Genomic DNA, 24657 nt, shown 5'->3' with positions numbered 1-24657 from the left:
AAAGGAAAAAGGTAGAAGATACCATAGCATACAACACTGTAATACTCGGTAATAGTACCATAATACTTCATAAAGTATTATAGATATTTTTATAGGACTTTTACAGGACTTTCACTGAGTCACTGACATGACTCTGTAAGGATCTATATTTTGTTAGGCCATTGTACAGAGCTGGAAAAACAGACCAGGTTTAGCGTACACAAGCCCTGGACCATTGAATTGTACAGTACTAACAGGTCTGCGTTTTTTTTTCAGCCTGAAAAAGACAGATCACATGTCCTGACTGCTCACCCCTAGATGGCACTGCCTTGCAGCCTGGCTTCATCTCATTGCCAGATACCTTGGTGTCGTACCCAACGTCTCTACTTCTCTCAAGATTGGATGGAGAATAGGACAAGAAGATGAGGGCATTTAATTTTTGCCAGTCTTGGTGCAGTGGCAAATATTTCCTCATCTAATTCTTGCAAATAAAAAAGCAGATAAGTCTTCAGCCAAAGTGTTACAAAGCGGGAGGTCTTATATGTGTATATTTAGATAGTGCCTATTTACTCATGCATGCAGCAGAGATTTCATCTGGCAGAACTCCCTGCTGTTCAAGCCAGTGTCCTGGAGGCATCAAGATGGGAAGACGCGTTGTTATGAACTCATCATCCATTTAATTCTCCTGTAGTCTTGGGGAACAATGGCTGATGCGACATCATATTTTTCCAAATGAACTACCTTTCCCTTTATAACTCATCATGCGACAGCTTATGGTTTGCTTTTATATATTCATTGCTTTAAATAATTTATCAAATTTTAAGGTTATTCTGTGCTGCAGATTAGAAAATTCTTGTGAAATTCCTGATAGCAAAGTGTCATCCGAATATTTAAGTGGTTTGGATTAGTTCTACCTGGGTATGTTACTCATGAACAAGAGCTGTGATGTTTCTCCACAATTACCAGGCTGTACCTGGTAATGCTCACTGGGCTTGCTCTGCCAGCGATATGCACTTCTCCATGCCTCAGCCCACCACAATCTTCTTCAAAATATGGAGTTCACTCCAATACACAGTTACAGGAATGGTCTTCTGGAATTTTAAGGGACTTCTGCTGTCACTTTTCTATTATCAAGAGTTTAAAAGATTGCATATGCGTGGTTAGCCCAAAGGCAACGGGAGAATCAGAGCTCCTGAAGTTCAGAAGAAGCCCATGCTTGTAGACAAAAAAAAAATAATAATACTTACTAGGAAAAAATAAATACTGTCAAAAGTGTTCTGTTGTCAAATTTTGAAAATCCAAATCTGCATTTAAATAAATTTACAATCTTTCTTTGTGCAGAACTCTCTGGTTTTAATTCAGTTCAGAGCTCAGAGATGATGCTGAGCATTCCCCTGTGATGAAAAACTTCCAGAAAAGAGTCTGTGTTGGTAAAATAAACTCGCAGCTCATTTTTTCACATCTTCCAAAATACAGCTTCATTCCTTGTCTATCAACCTATCTGGTAAACTTTCATATTTGATAATCTTTGTCAGTCTTTTCTATTGAAGTTCAGTGTGGTACTAAATACAGACTTGTAACACTTGGATATGGTCTGTAGTTCTTTGATAATCTTCTTTGGCAGTGAACTGCAAGTCAAAAGATTATGAGGCTTAGTAAATAAAGCAGCAGCCTTTCACCTGCCATTCAGATTGCTGTCTTAGTTTAACCTTGCCTTATATGAGTCTCTAAGAAGACATGAAAATGATCTGGAGTCTGAAAATTCAGTATAAGATTCAAAACAAAGCACTTAAGATCTAAAAGTATAGATGTATAGCATTCACACAGGCACTTAGACGCTGCAGATGCTCCTTCAAAGGAAACTGTATTATATGTGCCTGTCAAAGATTTGCTTTAAGTCCACATAATGTTTGCAGGCTCTGAATATCAGCTAGTCAGAATCTTCTAGCCCAAAGTCACGCAGTGATGCTTGGCTGGCTCTGTGGTATACCTTGGGGATGCTCACAAGTCAGTATACCACATGCTGCCATCCCAGGCTTAGGATCAGACATCCTCTCGATTACAGGGACAGAAGCACCTAAGGCTTTGTAAATCCAAATCCCAGTGCCTTAAACTGCATCTGGACTGAATAACATGTGTGATGTGGCTTTGGGGTGCTGATGTCTGCCCACGGGACCATACACTGAATTCCTCTTTGATTCTGTCCACTGGAAAGGAAAAAAATGATGATTGCCAGCACCTGCAGTTCTAACCTACATAATGAGCATCACTAGCTGCTATGCTCACAGGTGAAATAAACACAGTGGAAGCAATGGGTCCATGGTCCAGCAGTTGTGCCCTCAGGTGCACGTGCAGTCAACAAATTAAGCAACGCTGTAACAGATTGGAATTTATTAAAATATGTTAGAAAGAGTGGAAGGGGAGTGGCTTTTACATGACATAATAGTGATAGGACAAGGGGAAACAACTTTAAACTTAAAGAGGGAAGATTTAGGTTGGATGTTAAGAAGAAATTGTTTACTCAGAGGATGGTGAGGCACTGGAACAGTTTGCCCAGAGAGTTTGCCTCGAAGATGTTCAGAGTCAGGTTGGATGGGATCCCAGGTAGCCTGATGGGCGGCAATGCTGCCCAAGGCAGGAGGTTGGAACTGGATGATCATTAAGGTCACTTCCATCCTAAGCCATTCTATGATTCTATGATACCTATCCTAGTACAGAAGACAAGTGGCACATTTTGCCTTCACTTAAGTCCATGGTGCTCCTGAAGCAGAATAAACTTGAATACAGTTTTGTTCAGCTTCTCCTCCTCCACTTTCAAAATTAAATTTACCTTCTGAATAAGACAGAATATAATATGTGAATTAGGTGAGACTTTGATGAAATAATTTTGTAATTTATTTATTTAATATTGTACTGGCTTGAAAACACAACATACAAATTCCTGGCTAGATATATTTCACTAATTTGAGTGTTTGCTGAGCTTGTGCTTAATAATGTCCTGTTAGTCACAGACATGCTGTTTGATGAGAGCAAATATTTCTCTCCTTTCCCTCTATTCATTGCTGGAAAACCAAAAAAAATTAATTGACTAAGCATTTAAGTCTTCTGTTCCACAGGAACCTCCAAGCCCTCTAAACTAACTTGAAGAACATCCAGAGGTCAGAAGCAGCAGGTCAATAAGCAAGTCCTCAGCTGCACTTCGGCTTATGCAGCTCAGGTGATGCTATCCCCATCAGCTCTTCTTGCCGAGGGTCACCAGGCCGTCTTCCTCACAGGTGCTGCAGATGCTAATCCCAGTGTGTCTGAGGGCTTTGCAAGCAGCTTGACCTCTGTGCAGAAGATTAAAATAATACTGCAACAGTTTTCTTTAAAAGAAGAAAAGAAATAGAGAAGAAAACTGAATTCAATGGAATTTTTAAGAAATAATGATAAGCAATGCAGCAAGGAAAAAGATGCTGTTGAGAGGCACTTAAGACAGGACTTACAGTTAGCTTTGTGACTAGACATGCAGTAATCCCAAAATGAAACATCTGATAGAATTATTCCCTAATAGATGATATTTAATAGCTCATTTCTTTCTGGCATCCGCAGAAAGCTTATGGGGATATCAGCTATTTAATGGAATTGCTGACAGTGATCAAAAATAAAAAGACAGGCAGAGAACCAGAGAAAAATTTTCCGCAGCTTTGTGCCATGTTTTAGAGAATACAAAAGTGCAGAGATGATTTCACATATCCTTTTAGTACCAATCCTTGTTCCAAGGACAAAACTGGGCTCAAGAGGTATTTCAGAAAGCAGTGGTTGACCCAGGCCCAGGCCAACGGTCCTCTGAGGGCCAGTACAGGCATCAGTGGCCTCTTCTCACTGTTGGCTAATTTACTAATGTAGATGTGGCCTCAGTGTCAGTTCTCTTCTTTTAACAAAAAGGAATTTTAACATAAGGAAGAGACCTGGTGCTGAGTTTATCACAATGCAATTGAAGGAAGCTCTTCCCAGTGACAGCAGAATGGGACAAATTTCAATTTGCCTGATGTTATGTTACTTTCACTGCCTGCCTTTTTCTATTATTAAGAAATTTGTATGTGACAAGAGGCAGAAATTTTTGCCAATAATAGGATTCCCATGGCAGGCTTGAATGCATGGCCTTATATCTTCTACTTGGACGTCAAAGCCCCCTTCCTTATCACCACCACCACTTCCTCCCCAGATTCATGTCCCTACATTGTCACTGAAAGTGCTTTCACACAATTTAAAAAGTTGTTCTCCATCATAGAAAGTCCCCTGATCAGTTTTACTTGGACGATCAGGAAATAGCCAGAATTAATTATGAAGAGTCTGTTTTTATAAATTGCTTGATAGATTCACCTAGAATACAGGTCTTCATGTTCAAAACTTTTTTGTCCTATACTGCAGAACTTAAAGTTGCAATAAGAAAGTTGATCCTACTCTGAAACAAATATCTTTTGAGATATCACCCATGTTAGCCCAGATTGTTTATTTTCATTCATAAATTGAAGAACACGTGTTTGTTTTAAAAGTCTTGAAAGTTCTTATTTTTGAAGTGTAAAGAATTTGGCAAATCAGATTTAACAATCAGAGTCAAACTTGCAGAAAATTTATCAGTTCCAATCTGAGCATTTTTCAGCAGATAATCTTCATTGCTTATTACTGTCCTTACATGTTGCTGAGTGAACCTGGTCTCTGTGCTCACTAGCTGCATGGTAAAGGCAGCATGATAGATGAAAACAGACTTTCATGTGATGGTCAATGAGTATTTCTGAGTATTAATTTTTAAGACCTATGGGATTAGGAGGGTGGCCTCCATATTTTTCCAAAGGCAAATATATGTGTGTTCTCCAGGATTTGAAAGGGTTTACTTCATGAAGAGTCATTGTCCCATTGAGAGAGGTACAGATATTAGAAGAATTTTTTTGCCTCCACTGATTTGCTTTTAAATTACTGTATCAATACACATTTCACATTTCAAATATTTCTTTGTGCAAAATGTTTATAGGCATGTGTGAGCATCTATAAATACTCACATGCCAAAGATATTCAATATGTGTCTAAAAGTGCAGATCAGCACTTGAGAAAATTCTATTTGTCTCTCATGAAAGAAGAATTTATTTTTTTGATAAATATCTAAAATATTTTTTGGTGCTTTCATAGCAAGAGTCAGAGAATCAGTAATTTGCTGGTGACTATTTTGAATGGCTGTTTGTTCACAGCTATTTATACTCTTTTGCTAAACAGAGCTCAGCAACCAAGAGTCCCACCGCTGCATTATGCTGCGGTCTCTCTCACAGAAGGAGCCAAATTTCAGTTTGCATCATAACACTCCCGCCAGCTAGGATTGCTTCACTCGTTGTGTAACCCTATAATCTGCAGCCAAGACATCGGACTGTGCTGGCTCCTGCTCAGTGGAGCTTTGCCTGTTTCAGCTGTAATCCGGAAACACATTGCAGACGGAGGATTTGCAGTGCCAGGTCACTGAGGGATCTCTCATTTTTCCTTACCTTGAACAGTCATTAGTGTAATGAGAGAGAACACCATCCTCTTCTCACAGTGCACAGTCACAGCAGTGGGTTAGAACTAAATGATCTTTCAGGTCCCTTACAACCCAAACCATTCTGTGAGTCCTCCAAAATGAAGATGCTCTGCGGTAGCTGCAGCAATTGTAGTAAGGTGTTGTCCACAAAAACATTTCTCCAGAACAGAACGATCCCCCACAGCATCGTCTCTTTAAACAAACCTGTCTGTCTCATGTGGCTATAGACAAATGAATATAGCTGAAACTTCCTGGTAAATATCTAGAAGAAAACACGGAGAAGGCACAGTTCACTTCAGTGCCACTGAAAAAAAGAGGTCCCCTTCTGCTGATTGCTCAGGTGTCCAGGCACTGCCCAGTGTGCAGCAGAAGGGTGACAAGGCTGATTTCTTTCTGTCGTTTCTCATCTTATAGCAGGTACAAGGCACAACTCTTTGCAAGTCAGGGGGTGCCATTCTGATTGCTCATGCAAGTGCTCTACATAGCATGGACGATTAAACATTTAGAAGAATAAGGCCCACCACATCAGTCACCTCATACCACTGGAGGTGTTGCACCTAATAGGTGGTTTAGGGTATTGCATCAGCTGGAGGGAAGTGTGAGCACTGGGCAGTCACTGAAAACCAATGCAGAGCTCCAAATGCTTTCAGTATCAAAAACTTCAGAAAGACCAGAGCTATAAATGAATAAAGATGTGGAATTACTGTAGTTATTAAAATTAAAAAAGTTACTTTGAAAAACAAAGGAAAATAAATTTTAGTGGATGAAAAAGAATTGTTCTTTGAGAAAGTGTTAGGCATGACTGTAATACTTACATTCGTAAAATAATTTGTATTTATAGAAATACAAAATAGAAAGTTAAGCCAAGTCCTGATTCCTTGATCTGAACTTTGACACTGAGGTCAGTGTCAGTCATGGGGGATGCCTGGAAGGGGAACCAACAACAGCACTCAGACAGATCCCAGTTCTGTAGTGAGTTATTCTCAGCCATCGAGATCTCTTGCAGACTGCTGGACCCTCCCACCACCAAAATTTTAACCGAAATGTGATGAGGTATCCTGGCTGTCTGAGGCAGCTATAAACACTTAACTGGGAATAGTACCAGTTTTGAGATATCCCCTATATGCTCCACAAGGCTTTGACTCATCAAGAGATGCATTTAAATGAAGGAAGGATATGACCCTTTCTCTGCAAAAAGTGAATGAGGATAAACGAACAAAGGGAAAAGGAAAAGCCTGTGGTTTGGTTGAAGTTAACTGCTCAACTACATGATGAAATCTGGGGCAAGAGAAATAAAAAGAATAAAAATAAATCTTTGAGATAACTTCCATGTTAGTCTGTGACTGAGGCTTTCAGATCCATCAAGAGTTTTAATCATCGTGCAGAAGGCTGACATTTATAGATGTGAAATAATTGTTCATGGCTGAGTAAAGAAGTAAACTGATTATGATCCAGATTGATTTGGGGCTGGGAATGTTTATGAATGCACATAAAATGGGTATTCAGAAGGCTCGACATAATTTTTTTTTCTTTAACAAATAGCTGATCTTGAGCAGAAGGAGCTTTAAAAAGCCAACAGAAATAAGTCTTGATAAGTCTTCTACTGGATCATTTTTGAAAAGTAGGTTTACCAGCAGATGTTCCTCAATCTTGGTATTTAATGCCAAACAGAAATGTTGAGCAGCAAATATTTGCATGAAGGTACTAGTGGCAGCTGTTTAAATATAATAGAGAGAACATAGTCAAAACAGTGATGCTCTGTTATCCAAACATTGCTGTTTTCAGAAGGAATAGTCTTCACAACTATGTGCTACTGAATGTGTGTAAAACAGCCCTGAATATCTTCACCAGGCACTCTGAGCAGCAGCATGTGAAGTTGCAGAGCAACCAGGCAGTGTGGGCATACTGTATGGTGCACTTACTGCACAAGTAATATGGAGTATAAAGAACGTTATAAAAATACTTGCCAAAATTTTTTCTGAGCCATGTTCTCCAGCATTTGATTTTCCATACCTTAAGACATAAGAATGCTTGAACAGGTTTCAGACAAGGATTGTCCAACTCAAGCTTCCTGAGCAAGACATGGCATTTGCATCTTGATGTTGTGAAGGTTTTATAGACTTTATTTTTGCCATTTATTTTTCTAATTTGCTTTCAAACTTATTTATATTTTAACATCTAAAACATTTTTTGGCAATGAGTTTATTTTATTTCCAACATGACAAAGCTTGATTTGTTTTGCTTTGAGCTTGTTGCAGAATAACACTTTATGAGCCGCAGTTAAAGTTTATCTTGCTTGATCTGATCACTATCCTGGCTCCTGTTCATATCTTTTCTGTACATTATTGGAGAAGCAACCAAAACCGCATGCAGTACCTAGAATGTTGGAACATCATCGAGTATGTCTTGTAAAAATGATGCCTAAAGGATGGCTCTAGACCTTGCCTGATAATCTTCTGTTTTGATTTTGAATCATATAGAGATGGCAGCTTTATAAAACAGCCCACAGTATCCAGGATCCTTTTTTTGACTAAGTAGTAGTTTAATGTCAGGGTTATTTTTTTCAAGTGCATCTCTTTGCAGATGTCAACACTTGATCAGTATCACAACATAGTTCTGTAGGTCTTTGTGATCAGTTTTGTTTTTTAACTTGTTCTGAATGATTTTGTGAAATCAGAAAATATCACTTTATGTAACCACTTTTACATAAAGCTCATTTATGAATACACCCAACAGTGCAAGTCCCACCACATCCCTCACAATAATGATCTTTTTTTCCTCCTCTTTCAGAGGATCTTCCCCCCCTATTCCACAGAGCTTCTTGTCTAAGAGCTTTCAAAAGGTGTATTATGAAAAACATTCCTGAAATGTTTTTCCAAGCATATTAAATAAACTGGCTTAATAAGAAGGCAATGTTTAATGAGTCGTCTATGGGCTGAAACAGGTTTGAGAGCCTTTACTTTGTCCTGTGTTCATCCTTTCCTATGAAATCACATTATCTCATTTATATTCCTAGTTATGTTATTTATTATAGTTTCTACTAATCTCCCCAGTATGAAAGTATGACTTCCTAGTCTGTAGCTTCCCCAGAAGTCCTTATTAGAAGCTGGCATTGTATTTGCTGTCTTCCTTTCCTCCTTCACTGAGGCCAATTTAAGTGACAGGTTATATATCACAGCTGAGAGTACAACCTTTTTATATCAGAATTATCAAAGACCTGTTGGGAAAATGCTATCAGCACTGACAATGTTCTATTGATTTTTCTTTAAATTGTCCTAAAATGTTTTTTGCTGACAGCTCTAACTGAGACAGTTCCCTGAATCTGCCTCCCGTAGAGAAGGGCTCAGGGGTAAGACCTAAGCCACGCTTTGCCCCATTGACAGGAGACACAAATATTGCATTTACCTTTTCTGCTACATCTTTGCCTTCGTTGAACAATCCTTTTACACATGAAACATCTTTTGGTCCTGCAAGCTTCCTAACAGACATGCTATTTCTGATATGAGTGGAAAAGATTTGTTACTAACATCCATGTCTTCAACTAACTGATCCTCCAAATCATTCTGGCCTCTCTTGCAATAGCATTACACTCAGTATGCTGGAGTATAGGATTTTTCTGGTTTCCTAGTTTGGAGATTGTTTCACCACTTGAAGGGGTGTCTCTTTACTCCCAGAACACTTTTTCTCTGCCTTCTGAACATGCAGTCTTGCTTGACCTTTTAAAGTTCATTTGGACAAGACTTACTAATTTTAGTAATGTGGCTGGTTGTGACATAAGAAGGCAGTCAAAGATGACAGGAGAAAGAGGAAGTGAAGGTAATATATAATTGCATATTTTAGCAATCTAATATGGTTCTAGTGTATGTGGGGAGATGGGGAGTTGGGGGAAGGTCTCAGAGACAGTATGAAAAAAAAGCTACTACGAGCATGGGATCTTTAAGAGGATTCTTTTCAGAATGGAGGAAGTAGACAGCAAGGAATTCAAGAAGGCAAATATTTGTTGCTGTCTTCAAGCTTTTTATCCACGTTTATCCATTGGAAAGCATGTCATGAGGCAAAAAAAACCAACATTTGAATGTGCTCAATTTCTGTCCCAAAAATTAGAAATGACTGAAGCATAGGTGAAAGTAATGAATGTTCATTTCTTGGACTGTTGCTGAAAAGCCTGACTGAGAAGATTTTCATGAACAAGATACTGGCTATCTGGTGGAGGATAAGAGCTTCCAGTAGGGGGCTTGGAAGAGAAGCATTGTGGAAAGACAGGGAGCATGCAGTCTTCATGGTCTTGTACACGAGAATAAATTACATGTTTGTAAGAGAAAGAGCTGAAAAAGAGAAGAGCTGTATACAGATGTGAAATTGCAGTGGATATTAAAGACCTTTTATTTAAGAGATGTGTAAAACTCTCCTCTTGTGCAGTTCACAGGCAAGGGCAGGGCAGTTATTTCCTCAGCAGATGTATTATATATAATTCCTTATATTCAAATGATTATATATAATATAACTGTATATTACATAAAAAAGTTAAATTCTAGCTTCTAAGTTTTTTGATCTTTTTGATATTATAACACTCTGTAAATTTCATGTCTATAGCAAAAAAACTAAAGACATGCCAATATCTTTTTCCATGTTACTAACACTGCACTTAATGCAGTAAAACCAGTTTAATGCTGAAGTGTAAGTACCCTGATGTGTTTTCATTTTTAGGTGTGTTTTTATCTAAAGAAAATCTATTCTAGACAGAAAAAAATTGTTTTACCAACATCCACTTAAGAATGTGAGCGGGAAGTTTCCAAAAGCTTGATAAAAATGGTATAACTTATGCACATAACTCAGACAATATTTTTATTATGACAAAACAATTATCCATACTCCCTACAGATTTTAGCCTGATCTTGAGATGTTTTGAATCTGGGAACTTCTACTGAAGCCTTGGTGCACAATTCACTTCAGAATCAATGGGTTTAAATGAGCAATGGATAACGTCATTGTAAGGAATTAGATGTAGGAAGCTGGCTTTTAACACCACCATCTTCTCTTACAGTAATGAGATGGTGGCTGATAGAAGGAACATTTTTGTCAAAAAAACAGCTCTTTATAATACTTGCTATGATTTTAACCCAATCTCTGATCTTAAGATAGAAGGAGCCTGTTACATTTCTTTACGTAACTTCTGCTGCCATGCAACCATTTTCAGAGGAAAAACTGATGTTATAATTTTTTAGTTAATAAAGGCAGTAAAGGATTGACACAATAAAAAGCTAGCTGTAATTTTCCACTGTACCCATAGCTAACACTCACTGGATTTCAATGTGCTACTTCTCTTTGTCTGAAGACAGTACAGAATGTTTCATTTAATTCTGAAACCTATCAGATGGGAAGGAATTTTTTATGGATTAGTGTATTGTTTTGTCATTTTATACAGCTGTAAAATGCTTGAAAATAAAATAGAAAAAAAAAGAAAAAAGAGTGCTAGATCAAATACTCCAGATATAATGTAAACATCACAGACACCTTGTTTTTGATTCAGAATTCAGACTGAAATATTATTCTGTTAAAATAAGTACTTCTGTCCCAGGCTCAGCTGATCTATATCTTCAGTGAACAACGGTGACATCCATCATCAGCGACAGCAAATGAGATACATCAGAAAAAGTTTTTGTCCAGATTGCATTATAAAGATCCATTTTTTCCCTCAGCATCAGGCTGAGGGGAAGAGACATAACCTACCTGTGAGCAAGAGCTGCAGGGACATCAATGGGGAATGGAATCCAATGGCTTCCTTTACTGCAGCCACTCATATGGGACAAACAACAAACTTCCCATCTCTGTCTTCCTCAGCTACACACTAAAGGCAACAAAGTTTCCCTAGAAATACTATTAAGATTGGGAAATTAAAATGTTGAGGTATCCTGATACTTTCTAATGGGCCATGTAAGTGCATAAGAGAGATATGCAAGAACATGTTTTCAGCTCAGCAGACTACCAGGTTTGTAGTAATAATAAAACAGTCAACTTTCTCATCAGCAGACAGAATATCACTATCAGGAAATCTGTCAATTCCCTGCTATAACAAGAATATAAAGCTATCAAATCAGAGTATGCTTGTTTTGGCTTTGAAGCTAAATTGAAACCCTCTGAATATCAGAAAACATCAGAATACACTTATTCATTGTCAGGCTGACCAAGCACTGGCTTGTTCAGGAGATTATCCTTAGTGACCTTCAGAAGCTGTATGGGCCCTCTGCTCTGGGTGTCTGCTGGGTGGGCTAGATGGATCCAGAGGGCCCAGCCAGCCTCAGCCATCCTGGGGTTCTGTGAGATTTCTCTAACAAACATCAGATCTCAGAAAAGAGATTTCCAGTGGTCTGCAAGAGGCTGCTTTATAGTTTACCTTTGGACAAAAATATGTTTAGTGAGATGAAGTCTGGAACTGGCTGGAGAATCCTGGGTGTTTTTATATGAGAAGCGCACATTGAAAGCTTGTTCTATGCTTATCAAGAAGCAGACACATGCAGCCTTAAGAGGGACATACAGATTTAGGAGACTTTATGACTGTTCTGCAACCACTGTACTCTAAAAGCAAATGAACATTTCATACCCTGAGGAGCTGAACTACTGGTCTCATTATCATTGCAAAGCTAATCACCATTTCCCTCTATCCATACAGAAATCTTTTCTAGGAAAAAAAAAGAGAAAAAAAGTAATATTTTCTGTAATCTAAATGATTTAGGATGCAGAGAAAAAGCTTTACTCGAATTTCATTTCACCTGAAACAATTCTGTTATTGTTGAAAGTTCTGTAATGCAATGTTTGGTAGGTATAAATAATTTAAGAGTCATATGTTCACAAGGAAGGAAAAGCAGAGCTCTTCCTGCTCCTTTGCTATACTTCATACACGAGGAACATGAATGCTTTGTCTTTGACAGAATCAAACTGCAAAAGAATGCAGAGAGTAAATTTAATCTTAATTTGATGATTCCCAACAATGCAAAATTGATACTTAACAGTAAGGTAAGCATCACAGCTTGCTAATCTTTATTTGGTAAATAAAAAATATTGTTATTCTTGAGTTCAGCCCATAACACAATAATTAAAAAAATGCAGGCAACAGAAACTCTACCTGACTGATAATTCCGAGTATAATGTAGGGGAAAAAATAGAAAGAACCAAAAAGAAGTGCATGGTTTATCAGTAAAAGGGTTGTGCTCTGACTGTGTGATCAGTTGTAAGGATCACACAGTCTCTTTTGGAAGGAATGGGTCAGCTTGTCCTAAATGACAGGGTATGCTGGCTATTATCACCTGGTTCCCTGTTTGCACTGACTGCTCACTGACTGTCTTTAGAAACTAGCTCATTATGGGGCAGCTCACACCTCTGGGCTCTGCAAGGGCAGGAACTGGATGATCTTTAAGGTCCCCTCCAATTTAAGCCATTCCGTGACTTCTCCTAGCACTGTGCTTTGTTCTGTGATGCACGTCTGCACACAGCCTCTCATCTCAACCCAGAGCATACAAGACATGTAGTGGATGTTTTCATGCTGCGTGTTTTAAAGACATATGAAATATCTGCATTTCAGGTATTACCTAGAACATTTAATGTTAATTAGAAAGCATAGCTGATTGCAGGCAGTTTGGGAAGCTGTAGTAGGACATGCAGCACACCACAATGGAACTCTGGTCCACCTGACCAGATGACAAGCAAAACACATCCTGTACACTGCATCCCAGCAAAGAGATATGGAGCCAGGCAGTGAGTGGGTAACATCTCCAAATATCCTAAATAGCCTAAGATAGAGAATGAGGGTTTATTACTTCCATGTGTGTTGGCTAGAATTTCTCCAGGTCATAGGAAAAATGCTTTATGCCTTGCAGCAGGCTGTGGCACTGTGGTCTAGCATGAGAACCTCACCAAAAATACTGCACAGGACTCCATGAAGAGTAGTCTGGTGTCAGAGCTGCATTCAGCCTCACCAAAATCATCTCGGGATTTTGTGGGTTGGGAAACTGAGCCCTATAGAAAGTTAATGAACTTCAGCTCTTAAGTTGATTACATACTACTGTCCTGCTCTGTAGAGAACAGACTGCTCAGTACGGTCCTCTGGTATTTGTTCTGTTTATGGGCATACATTACAAACTCATATCATAATTGAGGAGGTCTACTTTTATTGTTAAAATATATCTGAAAATAATCTGTGCTAAATGCGATGCAAGGGCAGAGCTATTCTGATTTTACCGTGTTTCTCTTAATCTGACTGTTTCATAGGGAAAATATTACATTTGGTAACTGTCAGGGGACAAGATGTCTATATACATCTATAACACATCTAACTCAAAACCATGCAGCTAATATATACCTGGTACGTAGTGGGTAAAATTTATGCACCTAGCTCTTCGCAATGCTAATTGCTCTGTCTGAGGCTGCAAGGTAAATCCTTTGTGCGCCGGAATGAAAATAGCTTTCTTGCTAAGTTCCAATCAATCGAACATGAGATTAAACTTAAGTAGAGAAAAACGCTTTCTCAATAGTATAGTGCTAAAATGTAACTTCAAGTCTCAGCTCAAAGAGAAGGTAATGCAGAACAACCTGTCCCAAAGGGAGCCCTGTGAGGCATGCTGCTGCTTGGAAGTGCTTGGAAGCACTTCAATGTCTGAAACTCCTGCAATGCTAGTAGAACACATCCACACAAAACTTACAGACAGCCCCTGCCTTACTGCCTGCTATCTTTGTTTGTAACCTGGCATACATGGTTAAAGCAAAAGTCTGTCTCCTCTAAGGTAGATGAACAACCTGGGAGGCATCATATGAGGGGTCAGAGTGATAAGTAAGTATCTTTAACATCAGTTTCTGGTTGGTCCTTGAGAGAGACCCTCAGAAATGGAGAATAAGCATTCTCTCCCTTGTATCCCCATATAAAATAGACTGGATAGATGGATAGACTTCAATTTGAAAAAAGTCTCATGTATTCATAACCTTCTGAAAAAGCAGTGATAAAGAAAATTGCTGCTCAAATAGCAAAATCGGGACAATGGAGGTGATAGAAATCAGAATCACAGAATTACAGGGGTTGGAAGGGGTCTCAAAATGTCATTGAGTCCAACCCAATTAGACATATTTTATTTGGAACCTCTGGGGACCTTTTCTCTCCCACATCATATCCACATACAGGTACAGCAAGAGGGACAGTAAACACAGTAAATTTAAAAAGATAGACTCCTCTTTTCTAAATTCCTTTCATTTCTGCAGTATGCTATAGTGATCCATGTCAACATTAAAGCTAAAGTCCACATTTTAAATTTTGATTTTAGCATATGAAAGGGATGGAAATTCTAAAGAGATATGTTTGTGGTTTTTTTTTTTTCATTCTTTTTTTCTTTCTTTCTTTGTTTTTGGTGAAGGAAGTCAAAGAAGAACACTTTGAGATGATTCAACATTCACTGCTCTGTGTGAGGTGTTACAGCAAGTCAATTAAAATAATCTGTTAAAAATAGCTTTCCCTTGATAAAGGAGAGACTTCTCTCATTAGGACACATCGCTACGTTCTCTAACCTTACAAGGAAACAGCATTATCAGCTAAACTGCCCCGGTTTACTTTCTTTCGTCTAATTCTGTAACACCCACGTGTCTTGCATGGGAAGCAGCTATGGTAGGTGCTGTGGAGCATTTTACCAGCAATTGTCACGGGATCTGATGTGGATAGAGGTGAAGAAATATATTCTAACTCAGGGAAAATGAGCATGTTATACAATTTAGGAAAAAAAGCTTATTCTGTCTAAGGTTAGAAATCAAAACAGAGGATAACTGCAGAGAGAAGGGAGATAGACCTCCTCAAGCAGTGAAAGTAAGGGACAGTGATTTGTGTGAAGCAATGTGGTTGCATGGATACTTGGTGTGCAGTATCTCTTGAGAGCATTCCTTGAGTGATGACTCCAGAGAGGTGGCCTGAAGGCTTTCTAGAACAGAGCCTTATGTTCAGAATGACTCCAAGATGGATAAATGAAGCAGGGATGCAGGCATACAGGTCCGCAAGCATCCTTACTTTATCAGATCTGCCAGCATTGGTATCCAGTGCCCCAGGGATGCTGCCCAGCAGATTCCTCTGCTGCAATCTCCTTCACACTGAGAGAAGCTCTCAGCCGTACTGCTGCAGTCTGGGCTGAATAACTGAGCTTTCTGAAGCTGTTCTGTGTATTTTGTCATAGTAAAATCTCCCAGTGGATTGATTAATTTTCCAGTGAACCCATCGCAGTGCAATGTTAGTGCTCATTGGAGCTGTTGAAAGTTAGAATGCATGGGATAAGTGCCTGTTAATATGTGCTGTTTGATTTTGCGTTGAATGACGCAAAAGGAAATGCCCCATTTCTGAATGAGATTAATATAGAAATTTTGAAGTTTTTATTTTGACATTATGGAATATTGACCTGAATCCTCATTAAGCCATGGCACTATTTAATGAGATTTGTAGTTAAAAGCACACCAAGATGCCATTCTCTGGGATGTCTGTGAGCTGAGCTCCTTTGTTGGACTGTATATTCTGTAATACAGCATGCACATACAGGAAATTCAGAGATAGAATAACGCTCAGCTGACACTAGGGAGACTATTTCAGTTCTGTTTTCTGAATAGAACTTTTATTTCTATGTTCATATATTTCTCTTAAACCTGAAACTGCTCACTGTCTTCACATTTCAGCTTAGACGGAAATGTAAGAGCTCTCCTATGCTAGCGTCTCTAGTACTGAAACTTTTCAGTGGAGAGGGAAGTTTGAAAGGTACAGATTGCTGGGAGACATACAACATGTAAGATTTCTGATGGAGCTTAGGGTGTTGTGGGAGCTTCGGTATTTTTTCTTTAAAAATTTCCAGACTAAGAATCCTCTGCATGCAAGTACCCTGGAAAGAGCTCATGTGAGGATTCTGTGCTCAGAAAAGCTGCTTTTTGTGCCACACTGAGATCCCTTCTCTGTCTGCGACACCCAGCTCCAACGCAAACTTTTAGCCATCTCACTGAAGGGAGAAAGAGCAGCAAGAGGCTGAAAAGTAGTCTTTTTAGGTAATACTTAGCACTTGTACCCAGGTATGGCTGCAAGCGGGCAGCTCATCCAGGAAGGATGTGCAGAAGGAGCCCTCACACTGTGCTGCATCTTCTCCCAGCAGAGGAGATCCTCCTTGATGAAATCCTATAGAGACCACAGGATCCACTCCTGCATCACTCACACTTAAGTGAGGTTTGGGAAAGGCTGTGGCAAAATGAGATCATCATGATGCTGCTCTTCCAGCATCAATCAGCAGAATGGACTGGAATTGAAGTAGACATGGCTGTTGCTATAATCCCAGAAGCTCATAAGAAGACCTCACTCCGCCTTAAGCTGTAGTTGACAGTGTCCTCACACATTCTCACCCATGGCTCTCAGAGAACTCCTTAGATATATCATGAAAAAGGTTTCTTTCTACCCACACTATTGCTCTCGCTCTGTGCGCATGCAGACTTCGTTACAGGGCACGTAAGAATGGATTGCACTTCAGTCTATCTAGCAACCAAAAGCAAGCACTTGCCTTTCCTACTGTTACAGAATAGTGTGCATTCCTAACAAGAGGAAAACAAATACATATTTCATCTTCTGAAAAATATAATGGTTTTATATTTCCCCAGTTCACCTTATAGAGTTTCTGTCAGAGCATAGAGGCACATATTTTTATTTCTAGTCAGTGCTTACAAAGTCTTGCAAAAGAGCCATACAAGAACTTGGGCTATCTTGAATTATGATTTCAGAGCCATGTCTGTTCCATAACCACACAGGAGCTGTAAAGCTGCCCTCACCACCCTCCTTCTGGGGGCTAGCACGCATCTACAGATTGACAAAATAGGTCCAGCAGCCTAGCTCAAGGTGTGCCTCGTGCTGTTTACTTCTTGCTTTATTGACAGACTTTGTTTCTCACAGATTCCAGTGCTGAATATTGTAGTAGCCTTTCATCAGATTTTAGTTTCCGGAGGATATTAGCAACTAATTGTCTTGCCAGAAGCAGAAGATGTCTGGGCAGTTCTGCCGCACGGAAGCTCACTCAGTAGCTCACCAAGAAGCCTATAACAAATGATTTCCAGGGCTTTCCTTCTGGGTCAGCAGTTTGCAAACAGATTTTCAGACACAATTAAAATGTTTTATTTCCCCACAGGCCTGAGGATAATAAATTGAAGAAACTGAGGTCTTAATATTTCTCTCCAACAGAAATTCTTCATATTCCTCAGGGCTGAAACTGAAATCTTTGCCTCAGATTCAGTCTTCCATTTCCTTGAAAATTTTTACCCATGATTAGGCATAACCAATAATTTAATGCAGGAACTAAAGCATCACTGCCCTGCCACTTTTCTGTACCCATTCTCACTAGTGCAACATAAAAAAAAATGTGGGTAGAAAGAAAAGGCTCCTAGTCTTTTCAGACACTCAGATTCTTCCTTGACATTCAAACCCGCTAAATAAATAGATTAAACATCTACCAATTGCAAAGGTAGGACAGACTTGTTTGTTTGTAGAAATTATCTTTTAATAAACAATGGTCCAATAGTAGTTAGTATGAAAATTAACAGTGACAGTTAATAAACAGTGTAGCATAACTGCCTAATTGGTTGGGATCACAGTAGTCTGATTTTGACTCAGAACAGCCACGTGACTTTTCCACCCAAGAAATAGTACGGTTTACTAAGCACTTCCCAGATTTATTTTTCTTGGAGCAACTCTGCTTATAACAAAACTGTCTTCTTTACAAGAGCTGCAATCTGTATGAAAAGCAGCCATTCATTTTCACAGACTAGGACCTGATTCCTTTTCTTTTCAAACACTCTTCCTCATCCTCTGTTAGACATTGATAGTGCATTGAATTTAGAAAATGAATGACTATCAGCTGTCAATTATTTAAGTCCATTTTTTTCTTTCTTTCTTTCTTTCTTTCTTTCTTTTTTTTAATCCACCAAATCTGACAGGAAGCTTGGGAAAATGGCTTTGGGTTTTGGTATGTTATAGCCTCAGGATAATCAAATGAAAATGAGTAAAGAAATTTGCCAACTACGTAGTCAAAATTAAATAGATGTTAATATATTAGGAGCATAGAAAGAAGAGATACAGACATGTAAAATTATTGCCTATGTACACACATAGATATATACAATTAACTAGTACAGTATAAGAATTTGGAAGGAGACCATGAGAAGTCTAGGAACCCTAATGTAAGAATTTATAAGTAAATAAGAAAACAGGAAAAACACGTGGAAAAACACCAGTAGAGTGTCTGTCTGCAGGCTGGAAAATATGCCATGATGGACTGTCTACAAGAAGGAAAGTTTACCTAAAATTTTACATTGATGGATAGTCCACAGAATGTATGTGTTTTTGAACTGAACTAAACAGGAATCAGTATCCAAGTTGACTAGCTTATAGGACGGGTCAGGCTGCCTCCAGATCTGCTTGTATAAAAGAGCAACAAATCCCACTGAACTCAATAGGTGTCCCTGTTTTTGGAACTGAGAAAGCAGAACTGAATTTCTTGGCATCTTGAACAGCTGATTATGTAAATATTGCTTACTGTCACTAAAAGAAGTTTTATTATTTGATATGAGGTTTTGTTTGTTTTAATTGGTTTTCTTGAAGTTTGGTCTGGCTATTAAAGTGAGATCATTCAACTGAGTACTTGTAAGACCAACTTCCAGCCCTACCTGGGTATCTGTGACCACGGGATTAATGACAGTGAGGGTTTCTGGGAATAATTCAGGACATAATGAAAAAGAACAGGGAGCAGGCCTGTTTGTTTTCATGCATAAAAGCAAGAGTATATGCTCACATGATTTAATTGCACTGACAGTTAAAATCTCCCTTTTGTCTTACAAGCTGACATCTTATATTTAATTTACTAATTGCAAGCCACTGCACTAATAAACTTTATCCTGTAAATTACAAGCATTGATTACTGACACAGTAGATTACCTCTATCTGGTGAAAATTTAGGTTTGCATTTATTTGTTTGTAAAAAGGAAAAAGACAAACATTTTAGCTCATATATACATATATCAAGAATCTCATATTGTACATCTTTACTTTATATTAGTATTATTAGTACTGAAGGAAAACTATGTTCTTGGGTTCAGTGTGAGAGTACTTCTATAAGGTCTAGTATAATTATTTGCTTCTGAAATGCTTTGAGTTCATTTTAGCTCGTGCAATTACATGAAATCTAGTCTTACGAAGATAGAGTTTATGCCAGACAGAAAAGCCACGAGTAAATAAATCCTTTGTGTTCTTGCAAATGCAAATACAAGTTCAGATGCTGCCTCTGTAAATCAGACAGCAACGTCCCATTCTTTTGAGGTTATTTGAAATACGAGTGAGTTCAAGGAAAATAAGCCCCCTGATGCAAAAAGCCATTTGAATAGATATCTTTTGTAGAAATAGCTATAATGCCTGTTGTCTGTTTCCCATTATATTCTGGGAACAGCAGATTCTCTAAAATGTCTTTAAATTTTAAAGAGCAAGGTATTAAAATGAATAAAACACTACTGAATCCCAGTTGCTCAGCTAAGATCCCCTGCAGCAGAAAAAGACCCAAACAGAGCTGATTTCTTCATATCTTTGATATGAGAGAAGGCCTAATGAGCTCAGCAGTATAACTTTCCAAGGAGATATGTGCAGAAATTAGATCAGTTTTGCTTAATAAACTGTTAAACAAAAATGTTTTGGATTTTACACTTGATGGAGGCAAGCCTTTAAATCCTATTGTCCTTTTACTCTCTGGGATGTTCTTACTTGAACTAAATAGAACTCATCTTTCTAAATTAATGTGACTTTCCTCATTTCAGGACTTCAGTTTTCGAAGAATGTGTTAGATCAAGTCAACAACAGTCCAATTGCAAGTACAATTTAAATGTTCACAGTAATTTTATATTTTGGTCAGTATTTTTATGGCCATATACTGATAATTAGATACAACGGCTTGGAGAAATTAATGCAATTTTTATTTAAAATATTTTTTTACTGCTTATTGGAGTTTAATATCAACATTTTAACAGTGAACCATACTCTCCGAAAGCAAACATTTGCTGTGTTTTTTTTCTATTTTTCACAAAGAAACTACATCTTGGAAAATTTCAGAAAGCTGAAAATCCAGTGGCATTCTAGTAATTTAACTAGTTAGTTCTCCATGCTCCTCATACAGACTTGTCTTCAGGTATGTATGAATGGAGTCATTGCCAGGGTGAAGATGAGTTCTTGCATGGCAGTGCACGTGATAGCCGTAGGACCTCTGGGGGCAGTGAGGTTGAAATGGTAATGGTTGTCTCACAAGGCAAAGACTCACCCATCATTTCCACCTGCAAATGGCTGGATATGGAGCTGAAAAGAATGAGCTTTTTTAGTCCATTCCAATGTTAATGCCTGTGTAATCATCAGATTATACTATTTATGCATAAACATTTGAAATAGTCTTTGCCATGGGTGAGTACTTTAATTTAGGATATGTCCATACACACATAAATGCCCATCGATGCATGCTGGAAATGGATACTGAACACTTATCACTCACAGCTGCAGAGGAATCTGTACAACCCAGTGCAGCAGAATCTTCTGCCTGGACAGCTTTCCCCCCAGTGATGTTAGGCAACATCAGAGATTGCAAAGAGAGCTAAAAGAAGTGCTAACAGCAGAGATATTTCCACAACAAACCAGTGTTTCAAATAACATGTATCTCAAAATGTTGTACCATTCCTTCTGAGATATATAATTCCAGGTCTAAATACCAGCTGTTGTCATTCTCCTCACTTTCTCCATAACAAAAAATAACCATTCAGACTCATGGAGTAACAAGTGATGCCTTTCCTTTTAATGGCTACATTTTTTTCCAACTCGGTGGAAGAAAATTTGCTATGTTCTAGTCTCTCTGGCTCATTAACTCCAGCGATCTGATAATGGTTCTAATGCAAAAGAATAATGTTAGGTTTTAAATAGGAACAAAGTAAAACATGCATATGAATAACTTAACCTATTACATCCCCCAAATTATTATGCATGCTGATTTGGTATTTGCATCAACAGATGGCTCACAAACAAATGTACAAACCCTTGGTTCAGCTCCGAATGTAGAACATGAATAGGAAATTCTGTACATATAAACAGGCCCTACATTAGGTATGTCTGATCTTAGTATTTCTCATACCATCTTCATACCCCAAGGAGAGCACAGTACTGCAGGGGGCTCAGCAGGGCACAGCAGGGCTCAGTGGTGCACAAAGGCACATCTATTCCTTGGAGCTTCAAATGCGAAGGCAAGTAGTGGTAAGATTTTTCTTAAATAGGAATCACTACAGCCATTATTTCCACTCCAACTTCTAAAGTCACTGCTAGTCAAGAAATTTCATGTTCTAACATAGATTTTGGATCTATTTTGGGTATAAATCTGTGCTAGGACAACATCTGATCTCCTGATTGGAAATTGAGAGCAACGTATTAGTCTTTAAATGTAGTGGAAGTTATGAATCAACAAACTTCATCTTCAGAATCATTTTGGAGAAGCTTCAACCACAACTCTGATTAAGGAGAGATACGGAAGCTTACGGGAAGTCCCTCATCAAAGAAAGGCTCATGTGGGCAGCTTGGCAGTATAAATTGCAGCCAGGGCAACTAGAATGTCAGAACAACCAGAAGGAAACCCATGAAGTGATTGCTAGTTAACACTACCTACTAGGTAAGCATTTGCAATGCATATGAGCAGATGTTACCCAGTGACCTTCAAGAGTAACCTCAGACATCGAGTAATTGTAAGTCAGCAGCAGAGCCCCAAAACTGGAAGTTTACAAGTTGTGTGGAGAAAGTGGAATTTAAGAGCAACTGTTCAGACATACAGAGACTGAAAACAGAAAGTCTTCAGCAAAGAAAAGAAAAGAAAAGAAAAGAAAAGAAAAGAACTAACAACAACAAAACATTAAAAAACAGTCCTGGAATCTGGGCTATCATTAGCTAACTAAAATTTTACCCAAAATGCAACTCCTACTAAAGGCTGCAGAAGAATATTTCTCTCCACTGTTCAGGTTTGCTAAAAGTGAATTTTACCATCAACTCTATATAAAAAGCATACCAGCCCAAATGCCTTTAATTCATTTTGTCTATTTATTTATTTATTGTTCTAGCCCTTCAAACATAATGAGCAAGAAAAAGAAAATAAGCCTGAGAAATTGTAGCTGGGAGAAGAGTATTTCTCCAGAAACTCTCAGCAAGAACCCAACAAGTAGTTTATCTCTTCATCTGCTCTCTGTCCTTGGAAAAAGCTAATCACACCTCACAGGGCAATGAGTTCCTGGGTAATATATGGATAGCAGCAGACCATTTTCCATTCCCGGGGAGAGGAACAAGGCTAATGCATTAGTGACTTTTCCTTGGGCCTGAGGAGTATTGGGGACTCGAAGGACATTTTGCTAAAAAAATGCTAAAACAACTGGAGTGTCCTTTTCCCATGTAGAAGCATATGAAAGACACTGCTTGGCACTGGAAGGCTGAATTGTTTTGTAAGTCAAGGAAGTTGCTGGGTCATTGTCTGAGAAAGAGTGCATGTGCTGGCAGGGTAGGCAGGTTGTGGAGCTAATCTTCTAGGGTACCAGAAGGATTAACAGAAACATAAGGGGCAGAGGGAAAGAGCAGCTGTTGAGTTTTCCATCTGAAATCTTAGGAAGGTAAGATACTCATCTGTGCTTCTGGATGCTTAACATCACGTGCTTAGTTCCAAAATATTTCCAGTTGCTCCAAAATGTACCAAAAGATTAAGGGATCTCCAAGTAAACTGAGTTCACAAGTCTGTGAAGGGCAAATTGTCCTTTCACTTCTTTAAAGACAGCAAGCAAACTTCAGAGTCTGTGTGTGGCTCTGCTGGATCATTGACACTTGCATGCATGTCTGAGATATCCATCATTGCAGTATAATCTTTTACAGTACATAACTCCTTATGTGGGGAGTCATGACTCTTTTTAGGATCATTCTGGTCCACCAGACTCATTCCTAAAGCAAAGCTCTGGGTGTAGGATGTGAATTCCAGGTACATCCACAAAAAAATACCTGGTTATGCAGCATGACACTGACTTAGTGACTGCATATATAGTAACCATAGAAAGAAGACAAGATGTTTTGATGTGTGATGCCTCACCCCAACAATAAGAGCACCAGCAATGGCAAATCTATCAGATGCTTAATCAGAAAAGTCTGAGATCTCACAGGAGTGCAAAGCCTGAAACATATTGCTGTTTTTGAGTCAGAGCTGACTATTCTGTCATCTAACTGCATCATCCTTTTGGTAACTGTCTTGAGCAATGATGTGGGAATGCTTTTGGGATACAGATCAATCAACTGAAAGGACAGATATGGGTAAGATAGTATCTATTTGGCCCATTTGTGGCAAGATGATAGTATCATAATTGTCCAAATCTTTGTTTTCAGTCACTTCTGCAGAGCTTTCCAGGAATCCAGCTGAAGAGAGCCAAAAAGCAGAGCTGGAATAGACTCATAGAAGAAGGCTCCCTTCTTGGAACTGGTCAGTGAATTGAGAACTCTGCATACTGGTGTTTAAAATATGAACATAATTACTGGAATTGTACACCTACTTAAGGGTTAAAGCTGGTGGTTTAGTAGCTGACCATTGCTTGACTTCTTCTTTCATAGCTTCTGTCATAGCTCTGTCACAAGGCTGTGGCCTGTCCATTCTTTTACTGCCCAACACAAGTTTGGTCTGAAGGAACCACTACCTCTGAAGAAAACACCTGTACATGATTCACAGGTAAGGAGTGCCAGCAGTCAATCCTAATTAGCGATGTGCTCCTTTCATCTTGATGGGAGATTCCCCCTGGAAGGCACTTGTGAGGCTCGCTGGTAACCCAAAACTACTTGAGATTATGTTGTTGGGTCAAGTGAGCAGACAGACTTTAAAAACAGACAAGTATATTCCTCTAGCTTTCCTTGAAAAGTCTTTTCAGTCTTCACAGTATTCTAGGCAAATCCTACCTAGATCAAAATTTATACATTTGCATTGCCAGAAAATGACAGTCTGCATCATAAACATACACTCTGTCTTTTCCCTGCCATTGTTTCTGAAACCAGTGAGGGTTTG

The sequence above is a fragment of the Meleagris gallopavo genome, chromosome 3, assembly GCF_000146605.3.
Source record: "Meleagris gallopavo isolate NT-WF06-2002-E0010 breed Aviagen turkey brand Nicholas breeding stock chromosome 3, Turkey_5.1, whole genome shotgun sequence".
Taxonomy (NCBI): domain Eukaryota; kingdom Metazoa; phylum Chordata; class Aves; order Galliformes; family Phasianidae; genus Meleagris; species Meleagris gallopavo.
Note: the sequence above shows the minus strand (reverse complement) of the source record.